Below are 15,049 nucleotides of genomic sequence, written 5' to 3' on the forward strand. Positions count from 1 at the left end.
CAATTTTATAAAATACTAGGCCATATATAATGCACAATTGACAAAATGGTTGGGTGTAAAAAGTTTTGATCCACCTCTGGTGAAAAAGACAAATTGTCGCCGATTCAGCTGGAAGCGGGTCAAATTTGAACTGCAGCTGCCTCATAGTTTGCTATTTATTGTTTACAAAAATCATTTCTAGTTAAATAAGTAACTATTTAATCAAAAATACATGGTTTTATGGCGAGACATCGACGTTTGGACGGTAGCTGAGAGCCCCAACTCTAGAGCGCGTAAGCTCGCATGCCCGCCGCGTGGTCACCGCGTGACCGTGGCGTTGCCACGTGTTCTGGGCGGCCTAGGCATGTCTAGTGGGTTGGGCACTCCCCAGGTAGGTGCTAGGAAGAAAATCACAACATAAGATTCTCACGAGGAGACCGATCGATGCTCAAAGATGAATAAGCAGCCAAGTGTTTGATTTGCGGTACGGGAAATGCACATGGCTAATGGGCGTGAGTTTTGGCCGAGGATGATCAGTTACTAAGAAGACCGTCTTCACAAATTTTCACCTCAAAAGGAGGAGCCTAGTGTTGGAAATATGCCCTAGAGGCAATAATAAAAGTATTATTATTATATTTCCTTGTTCATGATAATTGTCTTTTATTCATGCTATAACTGTATTATCCGGAAATCGTAATACACGTGTGAATATATAGACCACAATATGTCCCTAGTGAGCCTCTAGTTGACTAGCTCGTTGTGATCAACAGATAGTCATGGTTTCCTGGCTATGGACATTGGATGTCGTTGATAACGGGATCACATCATTAGGAGAATGATGTGATGGACAAGACCCAATCCTAAGACTAGCACAAAAGATCGAGTAGTTCATTTGCTAGAGCTTTGCGAATGTCAAGTATCTCTTTCTTTGACCATGAGATCGTATAACTCCTGGATACCGTAGGAGTGCTTTGGGTGTATCAAACGTCACAACGTAACTGGGTGACTATAAAGGTGCACTACAGGTATCTCCGAAAGTATCTATTGTTTTATGCGGATCGAGACTGGGATTTGTCACTCCGTGTAAACGGAGAGGTATCTCTGGGCCCACTCGGTAGGACATCATCATATGCGCAATGTGACCAAGGAGTTGATCACGGGATGATGTGTTACGGAACGAGTAAAGTGACTTGCCGGTAACGAGATTGAACAAGGTATCGGTATACCGACGATCGAATCTCGGGCAAGTACAATACCGCTAGACAAAGGGAATTGTATACGGGATCGATTGAGTCCTTGACATCGTGGTTCATCCGATGAGATCATCGTGGAACATGTGGGAGCCAACATGGGTATCCAGATCCCGCTGTTGGTTATTGACCGGAGAACATCTCGGTCATGTCTGCATGTCTCCCGAACCCGTAGGGTCTACACACTTAAGGTTCGATGACGCTAGGGTTATAAAGGAAGCTTGTATGTGGTTACCGAATGTTGTTCGGAGTCCCGGATGAGATCCCGGACGTCACGAGGAGTTCCGGAATGGTCCGGAGGTAAAGATTTATATATAGGAAGTCCTGTTTCGGCCATCGGGACAAGTTTCGGGGTCATCGGTATTGTACCGGGACCACCGGAAGGGTCCCGGGGGCCCACCGGGTGGGGCCACCTGCCCCGGGGGGCCACATGGGCTGTAGGGGGTGCGCCTTGGCCTACATGGGCCAAGGGCACCAGCCCCAAGAGGCCCATGCGCAAGGAAACTTGGAGAGGGAAGAGTCCTAAAGGGGGAAGGCACCTCCGAGGTGCCTTGGGGAGGATGGACTCCTCCCCATCCTTAGCCGCACCCCTTCCTTGGAGGAGGGGGCAAGGCTGCGCCCTCCCCCTCTCCCTTGGCCCTATATATAGTGGGGAAAAGGAGGAGCAATCAGACCTAAGGCCTTTGGTTGCCTCCCTCTCCCTCCCGTGACACATCTCCTCTCCCGTAGGTGCTCGGCGAAGCCCTGCAGGATTGCCACGCTCCTCCATCACCACCACGCCGTTGTGCTGCTGCTGGATGGAGTCTTCCTCAACCTCTCCCTCTCTCCTTTCTGGATCAAGGCGTGGGAGACATCGTCGAGCTGTACGTGTGTTGAACGCGGAGGTGCTGTCCGTTCGGCACTAGATCATCGGTGATCTGAATCACGACGAGTACGACTCCATCAACCCCGTTCACTTGAACGCTTCCGCTTAGCGATCTACAAGGGTATGTAGATGCACTCTCCTTCTACTCGTTGCTGGTCTCTCCATAGATAGATCTTGGTGATTCGTAGGAAAATTTTTGAATTTCTGCTACGTTCCCCAACAGTGGCATCATGAGCTAGGTCTATTGCGTAGATTCTTTGCACGAGTAGAACACAAAGTAGTTGTGGGCGTCGATATTGTTCAATATGCTTGCCGTTACTAGTCTTATCTTGATTCGGCGGCATCGTGGGATGAAGCGGCCCGGACCAACCTTACACGTACGCTTACGTGAGACCGGTTCCACCGACAAACATGCACTAGTTGCATAAGGTGGCTGGCGGGTGTCTGTCTCTCCCACTTTAGTCGGATCGGATTCGATGAAAAGGGTCCTTATGAAGGGTAAATAGCAATTGGCATATCACGTTGTGGTTCATGCGTAGGTAAGAAACGTTCTTGCTAGAAACCCATAGCAGCCACGTAAAACATGCAAACAACAATTAGAGGACGTCTAACTTGTTTTTGCAGGGTATGCTATGTGATGTGATATGGCCAAAAGGATGTGATGAATGATATATGTGATGTATGAGATTGATCATGTTCTTGTAATAGGATTCACGACTTGCATGTCGATGAGTATGACAACCGGCAGGAGCCATAGGAGTTGTCTTTATTTTTTGTATGACCTGCGTGTCATTAAAGAACGCTATGTAAACTACTTTACTTTATTGCTAAACGCGTTAGTCATAGAAGTAGAAGTAGTTGTTGGCGTGACAACTTCATGAAGACACGATGATGGAGATCATGATGATGGAGATCATGGTGTCATGCCGGTGACAAGATGATCATGGAGCCCCGAAGATGAAGATCAAAGGAGCTATATGATATTGGCCATATCATGTCACTACTCTTATTTGATTGCATGTGATGTTTATCATGTTTATACATCTTATTTGCTTAGAACGACGGTAGTAAATAAGATGATCCCTCATTAAAATTTCAAGAAGTGTTCTCCCCTAACTGTGCACCGTTGCGACAGTTCGCTGTTTCAAAACATCACGTGATGATCGGGTGTTTTATTCAGACGTTCAAATACAACGGGTGTTGACGAGCCTAGCATGTACAGACATGGCCTCGGAACACACGCAAAACACTTAGGGTTAACTTGACGAGCCTAGCATGTACAGACATGGCCTCGGAACACGGAGACCGAAAGGTCGAGCATGAGTCGCATAGAAGATACGATCAACATGAAGATGTTCACCGATGATGACTAGTCCGTCTCACGTGATGATCGGACACGGCCTAGTTTGACTCGGATCATGTGATCACTTAGATGACCAGAGGGATGTCTATCTGAGTGGGAGTTCATAAGATGAACTTAATTATCCTGAACATAGTCAAAAGGTTTTTGCAAATTATGTCGTAGCTCACGCTATAGTTCTACTGTTTAGATATGTTCCTAGAGAAAAATTAGTTGAAAGTTGATAGTAGCAATTATGCGGACTAGGTCCGTAAACTGAGGATTGTCCTCATTGCTTCATAGAAGGCTTATGTCCTTAATGCACCGCTCAGTGTGCTGAACCTCGAACGTTGTCTGTGGTTGTTGCGAACATCTGACATACACGTTTTGATAACTACGTGATAGTTCAGTTAAACGGTTTAGAGTTGAGGCACCAAAGACGTTTTTCAAAACGTCGCGGAACATATGAGATGTTTCGAGGGCTGAAATTGGGATTTCAGGCTCGTGCCCATGTCAAGAGGTATAAGACCTCCGACGATTTTCTTAGCCTGCAAACTAAGGAGAGAAGCTCAATTGTTGAGCTTGTGCTCAGATTGTCTGAGTGCAACAATCACTTGAATCGAGTGGGAGTTGATCTTCCAGATGAGATAGTGATGTTTCTCCAAAGTCATTGCCACCAAGCTGCTAGAGCTTCGTGATGAACTATAACATATCAGGGATAGATATGATGATCCTTGAGGTATTCGCGATGTTTGACACCGCGAAAGTAGAAATCAAGAAGGAGCATCAATTGTTGATGGTTGGTGAAACCACTAGTTTCAAGAAGGGCAAGGGCAAGAAGGGATACTTCATGAAACGGCAAATCAGCTGCTGCACCAATGAAGAAACCCGAGGTTGAACCCAAACCCGAGACTAAGTGCTTCTGTAATAAGGGGAACAACCACTGGAGCAGATTACCCTAGATACTTGGTAGATGAGAAGGCTGGCAAGGTCGATAGAAGTATATTGGATATACATTATGTTAATGTGTACTTTACTAGTACTCCTAGTAGCACCAGGGTATTAGATACCGGTTCGGTTGCTAAGTGTTAGTAACTCGAAATAAAAGCTACGGAATAAAACGGAGACTAGCTAAAGGTGAGCTGACGATATGTGTTGGAAGTTTTTCCAAGCTTGATATGATCAAACATCGCACGCTCCCTCTACCATCAAGATTAGTATTAAACCAGAATAATTTCATTTGGTGTTTGCGTTGAGCATAGACATGATTGGATTATGTCTATCGCAATACGGTTATTCATTTAAGGAGAATAATGGTTACTCTATTTATTTGAATAATACCTTCGATGGTCATGCACCTAAAGGAATGGTTTATTGAATCTCGATCGTAGTGATACACATTTTCATGCCAAAAGATATAAGATAGTAATGATAGTACCACTTACTTGTGGCACTGCCATGTAAGTCATAATGGTATAAAACGCATGAAGAAGCTCCATGTTGATGGATCTTTGGACTCACTCGTTTTGAAAAGTTTGAGACATGCGAACCATGTTTATTGGTGTATATGCATGAAGAAACTCCATGCAGATGGATCGTTTAGACTCACTTGATTTTGAATCACTTGAGATATGCAAATCATACCACATGGGCAAGATGACTGAAAAGCCTCGTTTTCAGTAAGATGGAACAAGATAGCAACTTGTTGGAAGTAACACATTTTGATGTGTGCAGTCCAATGAGTGCTGAGGCATGCAGTGAATATCGTTATGTTCTTACTTCACAGATGATTCGAGTAGATGTTGAGAATATTTACTTGATGAAACACAAGTCTGAATTATTGAATGGTTCAAGTAATTTCAGAGTGAAGTAGAAGATCATTGTGACAAGAGGATAAAATGTCTATGATATGATCATAGAGATGAATATCTGAGTTACGAGTTTTGGCACACAATTAAGACATTGTGGAAATTGTTTCGCAATTAATACCGCCTGGAACACCATAGTGTGATGGTGTGTCCGAACATCATAGTTGCACCCTATTGGATATGGTGCGTACCATGATGTCTCTTATCGAATTACCACTATCGTTCATGGGTTAGGCATTAGAGACAACCACATTCACTTTAAATAGGGCACCACGTAATTCCGATGAGATGACACCGTATGAATTATGGTTTAGAGAAACCTAAGTTGTCGTTTCTTAAAGGTTTGGGGCTGCGACGCTTATGTGAAAAAGTTTCAGGATTAAGCTCGAACCCAAAGCGGATAAAATGCATCTTCATAGGAAACCCAAAACAGTTGGGTATACCTCCTAATTCAGATCCGAAAGCAATATGGATTGTTTCTAGAATCGGGTCCTTTCTCGAGGAAAAGTTTCTCTCGAAAGAATTGAGTGGGAGGATGGTGGAGACTTGATGAGGTTATTGAACCGTCACTTCAACTAGTGTGTAGCAGGGCACAGGAAGTTGTTCCTGTGGCACCTACACCAATTGAAGTGGAAGCTTATGATATTGATCATGAAACTTCGGATCAAGTCACTGCCGAACCTCGTAGGACGACAAGGACACGTACTACTTCAGAGTGGTAAGGTGATCCTGTCTTGAAGGTCATGTTGCTAGACAACAATGAACCTACGAGCTATGGAGAAGCGATGGTGGGCCCGAATTCCGACAAATGGTTAGAAGCCATGAAATCCGAGATAGTATCCATATATCAGAACAAGGCATGGACTTTGATGGACTTGCCCGATGATTGGCAATCCATTGAGATAAATGGATCTTTTAAGAAGAAGACGGACGTGGATGGTAATGTCACCATCTATAAAGCTCGACTTGTGGCGAAGAGTTTTTCACAAGTTCAAGGAGTTGACTGCGATGAGATTTTCTCATCTGTAGCGATGCTTAAAGTCCGTTGGAATCATGTTAGCATTAGCTGCATTTATGAAATCTGGCAGATGGATGTCAAGACAAGTTTCCTTACTAGTTTTCGTAAGGAAAGGTTGTATGCAATACAATCAGAAAGGTTTTTGTCGATCCTGAGGATGCTAAAAGGTATGCTAGCTCCAGCGATCCTTTTAAGGACTGGAGTGAGCATCTCGGAGTTGGAATGAATGCTTTGATGATGATCAAAGATTTTGGGTTTGTACAAAGTTTATGAGAAACTTGTATTTCCAAAGAAGTGAGTGGGAGCACTATAGAATTTCTGATGAGTATATGTTGTTGACATATTATGATCAGAAATGATATAGAATTTCTAGAAAGCATATAGGGTTATTTGAAAGGTGTTTTTCAATAGAAAACCTGGATTAAGCTACTTGAACATTGAGCATCGAGATCTATAAGGATAGATCAAAATGCTTAATAATACTTTCAAATGAGCACATACCTTGACATGATCTTGAAGGTGTTCAAGATGGACCAGTCAAAGAAGGAGTTCTTGCCTGAGTTGTAAGGTACGAAGTTAAGACTTAAAGCTCGACCACGGCAGAATAGAGAGAAAGGACGAAGGTCGTCCCCTATGCTTAAGACATAGGCTCTTCAGTATGCTATGCTGTGTACCGCACCTGAAGTGTGCCTTGCCATGAGTCAGTCAAGGGGTACAAGAGTGATCCAAGAATGGCTCACAGGACAGCGGTCAAAGTTATCCTTAGTAACTAGTGGACTAAGGAATTTTCTCGATTATGGAGGTGGTAAAAGAGTTCGTCGTAAAGGTTACGACGATGCAAGCTTAACACCTATCCGGATAGCTCTAAGTAGAGATACCGGATACGTACAATGGGGCAACAATTTAGAATAGTTGCAAGTAGAACAGTTATTTGGAATAGCTCCAAATAGAGCGTGGTAGCTGCATCTAGGAGATGACATAAAGATTTGTAAAGCACACACGGATCTGAAAGGTTCAGACCCATTGACTAAAACCTCTCTCACAAGCAACATGATCAAACATAAAACTCATTGAGTGTTAATCACATAGTGATGTGAACTAGACTACTGACTCTAGTAAACTCTTGGGTATTAGTCACATGGCGATGTGACCTGTGAGTGTTAATCACATGACAATGTGAACTAGATTATTGACTCTAGTGCAAGTGGGAGACTGTTGGAAATATGCCCTAGAGGCAATAATAAAAGTATTATTATTATATTTCCTTGTTCATGATAATTGTCTTTTATTCATGCTATAACTGTATTATCCGGAAATCGTAATACACGTGTGAATATATAGACCACAATATGTCCCTAGTGAGCCTCTAGTTGACTAGCTCGTTGTGATCAACAGATAGTCATGGTTTCCTGGCTATGGACATTGGATGTCGTTGATAACGGGATCACATCATTAGGAGAATGATGTGATGGACAAGACCCAATCCTAAGACTAGCACAAAAGATCGAGTATTTCATTTGCTAGAGCTTTGCGAATGTCAAGTATCTCTTCCTTTGACCATGAGATCGTATAACTCCTGGATACCGTAGGAGTGCTTTGGGTGTATCAAACGTCACAACGTAACTGGGTGACTATAAAGGTGCACTACAGGTATCTCCGAAAGTATCTATTGTTTTATGCGGATCGAGACTGGGATTTGTCACTCCGTGTAAACGGAGAGGTATCTCTGGGCCCACTCGGTAGGACATCATCATATGCGCAATGTGACCAAGGAGTTGATCACGGGATGATGTGTTACGGAACGAGTAAAGTGACTTGCCGGTAACGAGATTGAACAAGGTATCGGTATACCGACGATCGAATCTCGGGCAAGTACCATACCGCTAGACAAAGGGAATTGTATACGGGATCGATTGAGTCCTTGACATCGTGGTTCATTCGATGAGATCATCGTGGAACATGTGGGAGCCAACATGGGTATCCAGATCCCGCTGTTGGTTATTGACCGGAGAACATCTCGGTCATGTCTGCATGTCTCCCGAACCCGTAGGGTCTACACACTTAAGGTTCGATGACGCTAGGGTTATAAAGGAAGCTTGTATGTGGTTACCGAATGTTGTTCGGAGTCCCGGATGAGATCCCGGATGTCACGAGGAGTTCCGGAATGGTCCGGAGGTAAAGATTTATATATAGGAAGTCCTGTTTCGGCCATCGGGACAAGTTTCGGGGTCATCGGTATTGTACCGGGACCACCGGAAGGGTCCCGGGGGCCCACCGGGTGGGGCCACCTGCCCCGGGGGGCCACATGGGCTGTAGGGGGTGCGCCTTGGCCTACATGGGCCAAGGGCACCAGCCCTAAGAGGCCCATGCGCAAGGAAACTTGGAGAGGGAAGAGTCCTAAAGGGGGAAGGCACCTCCGAGGTGCCTTGGGGAGGATGGACTCCTCCCCATCCTTAGCCGCACCCCTTCCTTGGAGGAGGGGGCAAGGCTGCGCCCTCCCCCTCTCCCTTGGCCCTATATATAGTGGGGAAAAGGAGGAGCAATCAGACCTAAGGCCTTTGGTTGCCTCCCTCTCCCTCCCGTGACACATCTCCTCTCCCGTAGGTGCTCGGCGAAGCCCTGCAGGATTGCCACGCTCCTCCATCACCACCACGCCGTTGTGCTGCTGCTGGATGGAGTCTTCCTCAACCTCTCCCTCTCTCCTTGCTGGATCAAGGCGTGGGAGACATCGTCGAGCTGTACGTGTGTTGAACGCGGAGGTGCTGTCCGTTCGGCACTAGATCATCGGTGATCTGAATCACGACGAGTACGACTCCATCAACCCCGTTCACTTGAACGCTTCCGCTTAGCGATCTACAAGGGTATGTAGATGCACTCTCCTTCTACTCGTTGCTGGTCTCTCCATAGATAGATCTTGGTGATTCGTAGGAAAATTTTTGAATTTCTGCTACGTTCCCCAACACCTAGGTGGTACTTGCTTTACAAAGTACCACACTGGACATAAATACGAATGTTGAAGCTGGGCTCAAAATAATGAATGGATTGAGCTAGCACTTGGTGGAGGATGGTTATTTGGGCATAGGAAAGCACTGTAGAAAATGGATACCATTTGGACATGCCAAAGTGGTACTTCCTTCACAAAGTGCTGCTTTGATCAGAATAGGAAAATGAATATTTTTGAATTATTTTTGAACTAGGCAAGGAAGGTTTTTACATATTTGACGAAGATATGGCCCAAAGAATTTATGAGATTTTTTGGGAATTTTGGGAATAACAGAAATATAGGTTGCTTCACAACCTAGGGCAAAAACCGCCACATGGACATGACACATAGGCAAAACTGATGAGATGGCGCCTAGTCATCACAACCCACCACAATCTACAAGGCTATGACCATCTATATTGGTCATTAACAACTAGAAAGAAGGTAGCGGACTAGCACTGTTTGCTTTGTGACCTTTTCGTGTAAGGAAATTACGACCTTTCTGACCAAAATTGTCGCAATGGTTTAGGGTTTGGAGCCCCTCGAACAGCTTTTGACCAATTGGTCTGAAATGGTCATAGATCTATGACCAATTCTTCCAGGGTCACTGACAAAAGGTCACTAGTTGACATATTTCTTGTAGTGAGTGTGCAACAGCCGGTAGTCGGCTGGCCGAGTCCCTCGTGATCGCTGAAGAGAAGAAGATGCTGGACCGAGTTGTGGCCTTAGCTGGAAAGCAGCCGGCCTTGTCCCCTGACCCCAAGGAATGTGAAGCGCAAGGTTCTTTCCAGCCAGCCAAAGAGACAAAGAAGATACCCCTGGACTCGGAGCACCCAGAGAGGCATGCTATCATAGGCACAGGCCTTGACAGCAAATAGGAAGGCAAGCTCGTCAATTTCCTCCGTGAGAATCGGGACATCTTCGCATGGTCTCCCAAAGACATGCCGGGTGTCCCGACGGATTTCGCCGAGCACAAGCGACACGTCCGATCTGACGCAAAGCCGATCAGGCAGCCCTTGCGCCGCCTGTCAGAAGAGAAGAGAAGAGTAGTCGGAGAAGAGATAGCCCGGCTTCTGGCAGCCGGCTTCATTATGGAAGTGTTCTTTCCAGAATGGCTTGCCAACCCGGTCCTCGTGCTGAAGAAGAACAAGCAGTGGCGCATGTGTATCGACTACACCAGCCTCAACAAAGCCTGCCACAAAGATCCGTTCGCCCCGCCAAGGATTGACCAAGTGATAGACTCCACAGCCGGATGCGAGCTGCTGAGTTTTTTGGATGCTTATTCCGGCTACCACCAGATAAAGTTGAACCCGGCCGATCGCTTGAAGACCGCCTTCATCACCCCATTCGGAGCTTTCTGTTACCTGACTATGACATTCGGCTTGAGAAATGCTGGTGCCACTTTTCAGTGTTGCATGCAGAAATGCCTCCTCAAGCAACTCGGCAGAAATGCCCATGTCTATGTAGACGATGTTGTGGTGAAGACGGAGAAACACGGCACCCTGCTGGATGACCTCAAGGAAACCTTTGAGAATCTGCGCTGGTTTTAGATCAAGCTCAACCCGGAGAAGTGTGTGTTCGGAGTACCAGCCGGCCAGATTCTAGGCTTTCTGGTCTCCAAACGCGGCATCGAGTGCAACCCAGTGAAGATCAAGGCCATAGAGAGAATGAAGGTCCCCACCAAGCTGCGAGACGTCCAAAAGTCCACCGGATGCCTGGCATCTTTGAACCGCTTCATGAGCCGGCTCGGAGAGAAGGCTCTCCCCCTCTACCGACTTATGAAGAAGTCCGCTCACTTTGAGTGGAATGACCAGGCGGATCAAGCTTTCCACGAGTTGAAGAAGATGCTGTCCACGCCGCCTGTCTTGGCGGCCCCAACTGAGAAGGAGCCCATGCTCCTATACATCGCCGCCACCAGCCGGGTGGTCAGCATGGTCACTGTGGTTCAACACCCAGAAGAAGGCCGAGCTCAGCTAGTCCAGAGGCCGGTATATTATCTGAGTGAAGTATTATCCACCTCAAAGCAGAACTATCCGCACTATCAGAAAATGTGCTATGTTGTGTACTTTGCCTCCAAGAAGCTCAAGCCCTACTTTCAAGAGCATCCCATCACGGTCGTATGCACTACCCTGCTTGCCGAGATCATAGGCAGCCAGGACGCATCCGGCCGAGTGGCGAAGTGGGCCATTGCATTGGCTCCATATACGATCTACTATCAACCCCGCACCGCCATCAAGTCCCAAGCACTGGCCGACTTCCTCATCGACTGGGCCGAGACCCAGTACCTACCGTCGGCTCCGGACTCCACTCATTGGCGGATGCATTTTGATGGATCCAAGATGCGCACCGGCTTGGGAGCCGGCATTGTCCTCACCTCTCCCAAAGGGGACAAACTCAGATACACATTGCAAATTCACTTTGCCGCCTCCAACAATGTGGCCGAGTACGAGGCGCTCATACACGGGCTCCGGCTAGCCAAGGAACTCAGCATCCGCCAGATCCTGTGTTATGGCGACTCGGACTTAGTGGTTCAGCAATCATCCGGCGACTGGGATGCCAAGGACGCAAACATGGCGAGCTACCGCTTCCTTGTCCAGCAGCTCAGCGGATATTTCGAGGGGTGTGAGTTCCTTCACGTGCCACGAGCCGACAATGAGCAAGCAGATGCCCTGGCACGAATAGGCTCCACCCGACAAGCTATACCAACCGGCGTCGCCCTCCAACGTATCCTCAAGCCATCTGTCAAGCTGTCTCCGGAATCCAGTTCCATCTTCGTGCTGCCTGACCCCGACACAGTCGAATCCGACTTCGGGGACCAGGCAGGCGGCCCGGGGAAACCGGCTCAGGGACTTCCATAGTCGAACTCGGCCCAGGGACTGCCATAATCGAACCCGGCCTAGGGACTGCTACGGCACAGCAGGCAGAGGCCGACTCCAACTCCTCACAGCCCAGCCCGCCCACCCTGGTTGCAGTAGCCATCTTGGCAGTCGAAGAAATCACAGCTCCATCTTGGGCCCAGCCCATCCTCCGGTTTCTGTTGAATGGAGAACTATCGACTGACGAGATCTCGGCCAGACAAGTCCAGCACCGAGCCGGAGCCTACACAATAATGAATCAAGAGCTAGTTAGGCGCAGCGTTACCGGAGTCTTCCAGCGCTGCGTCGAGCAAGAGAAGGGCATAGCAATCCTCGAAGACATCCACCAAGGAGAATGCGGCCACCATGCCGCCTCCAGGGCACTCGTCGCCAAGGCCTTCCGCCATGGATTCTTCTGGCCGACTGCATTGGTGGATGCCAAGGAACTAGTCATACACTGCAAAGGGTGCCAAATCTTCGTCTCCAAGCAACACCTGCCGGCTTCTGCACTCAAGACCATCCCCATCACTTGGCACTTTGTAGTCTGGGGATTGGACATGGTCGGACCATTCAAGATGGCGCGGGGCGGCATGACACATCTGCTTGTCGCCGTAGACAAATTTACCAAGTGGATTGAAGCAAAGCCGATCAAGAAGCTGAATGGGCCGACTGCCGTGACATTCATTGCCGACATCACAACCCGGTATGGCATACCACACAGCATCATCACCGACAACGGCACAAATTTCGCCAAGGGAGCATTGGCACGTTTCTGCGCGACGCAGGGCATCCGACTGGACTTAGCGTCCGTTGCCCACCCGCAGTCAAACGGCCAAGTCGAGCGAGCAAACGGCCTCATCCTCTCCGGCATCAAGCCCCGACTGGTCGTGCCACTGGAGCGTTCGGCCGGCTGCTGGCTCGACGAGCTGCCGGCCGTCCTCTGGAGTCTGCGCACTACCCCTAACAAGTCGACCGGCTTCACCCCCTTCTTCCTTGTATATGGGGCTGAGGCTGTCATCCCAACTGACATCGAGTTCGACTCACCTCGAGTCACCATGTACACGGAGGCGGAGGACAAAGAAGCAAGAGAAGACGTCGTCGACTTGCTGGAAGAAAGCCAGCTGTTAGCCCTCAGCCGGTCCGCCATCTACCAGCAGGGGCTACGCCGTTACCACAGTCGGAGAGTGAAGCCAAGAACCTTCCAAGAGGGATACCTTGTGCTTCGGCTGATACAGCCTACAGCCGGCCAGCACAGGCTCTCGGCCCCTTGGGAAGGCCCCTTCGTTATCAGCCGAGCTCTGGGAAACGACTCCTATTACCTAATCAACGCGCAGAAGCCGAAGGCACGCAAGAGAGACGACTCCGGCAAGGAGTCGGACCGCCCATGGAACGCCAATCTTCTCCGAAGATTTTACAGTTGAAATGCAGAATGTATCACGCTATCTTTTGTATTAAGTATGAGACAACGGGCCCCCAAGGATTTCTCGGGGACTACCCCATTTTATCTATGTATGCCGGGTATCACTCCCATGGTTACCCTACTGCATTTTACTTTCTATGTCCGGCACCGGGTTCGACTAAGTCGGCCCGGGGACTTGCCGCCTTGAGTTATGCCCAAGTTCTACCTGCAGTCAGACAAGTAATGTGCCGGCACCCAAGCCCTCTCTTGCGAGAGTCACAGCTCGAAGAATCAGCTACCCGACTAGCAAGACCTAAAGGCGGAAAGGATGCCCACATGAAAAATGGCTAAGGACAAACAAACTTACATAACACAAGCCGACTTCCCCCCTCGCCAACCGACTGTCGAAGCAGTCGGCTAACCGACTTCCTTTCCAACTCTGCCAAAATCTAAGAAAGCTCGAACCTTTGCCTTCCTAGACGTTCGAATTCCTTACCCGGCCACAGACTGCAGAGCAGCTGTCCGGCTGGGAAGGCGGCAACCAAGGGAAGGCGACAAAGGAAGAAAGCTGAAAGATAAAAAGCAAGTCGGAATGGAAGCCAAACACATGCATAATAATATTTACATCAAAAAACCTTCGAAAGGCCGGCATTCAACGAAGTTTGAATACACCCCTAGTGGGTGGAATTGCACAAAATAACAAGTTTTGTCCAAAGAGTAACTAGCAGGGAAGTAAATGATAAATCAAGCCAAGGGAGCGCCTGTAGCTTCAGGAAGAACGGTGGAGATGGCGGTGTCGGCTGGAGGAGTGGCCGGCTGGCGAGTCTCGGCCTGGTCGTCGCCGGTGGCAGGCGGAGCGTTCGCGTGAGCCTCGTTGCTGGAGGCACGGTCAAGCTGAGGCTAGCCGGCTGCTTCGGTATCCGGCTCAACATCCTCGCCGTCTTCCTCCTCCTCCTCCTCGCCCTCATCGCTGGAGTCACTCTCCTCCGCCGAGTCCTCACCGTCGGCCGGGTTCAGCCCGAACCAGTCCTCCGGCTGCACGATGTCGTCTTAGTTCACCTCAGGAGCAAAGGTGCTGGTGTCGGTGAAGTCGGCGATCACCGAAGCACGCTGGATGATAGTCGGCCGCACCGCCTCCAGCTCCTCGTCAGCCTCCTGCCTCCAGGTGCGCAGCTGATCCAAGTTCAGCCAAGGGTACCAAGCCCGGACGAACTCTAGCGCCCGTCGAGCGCCGGATCGAGCTGCTGAGGCCTTCTAGGCCTCAAGACGGCCGACGACTACCTCCAGCCAGTCGGCAGTACGGCTGGGGGTGCGAGGAATTACCTCACCAGCCCAAAGGGTGGCTAGCACCTGTGCCCCAGCACACTGAAGCTGGCAGAGCATGCGGTAGGCCGGCTAGAGGCGGGCCTCGATCGCCAGAAGCTGCTCCTCCAGCGACCGGTTGGCGTCCGGCGCGATCTCAACCCCAGCCTGCCGCCAGGCCTCTCGGTGGG

This window comes from Triticum aestivum, chromosome 2B (assembly GCF_018294505.1).
Source record: "Triticum aestivum cultivar Chinese Spring chromosome 2B, IWGSC CS RefSeq v2.1, whole genome shotgun sequence".
NCBI classification, from domain to species: Eukaryota; Viridiplantae; Streptophyta; class Magnoliopsida; order Poales; family Poaceae; genus Triticum; species Triticum aestivum.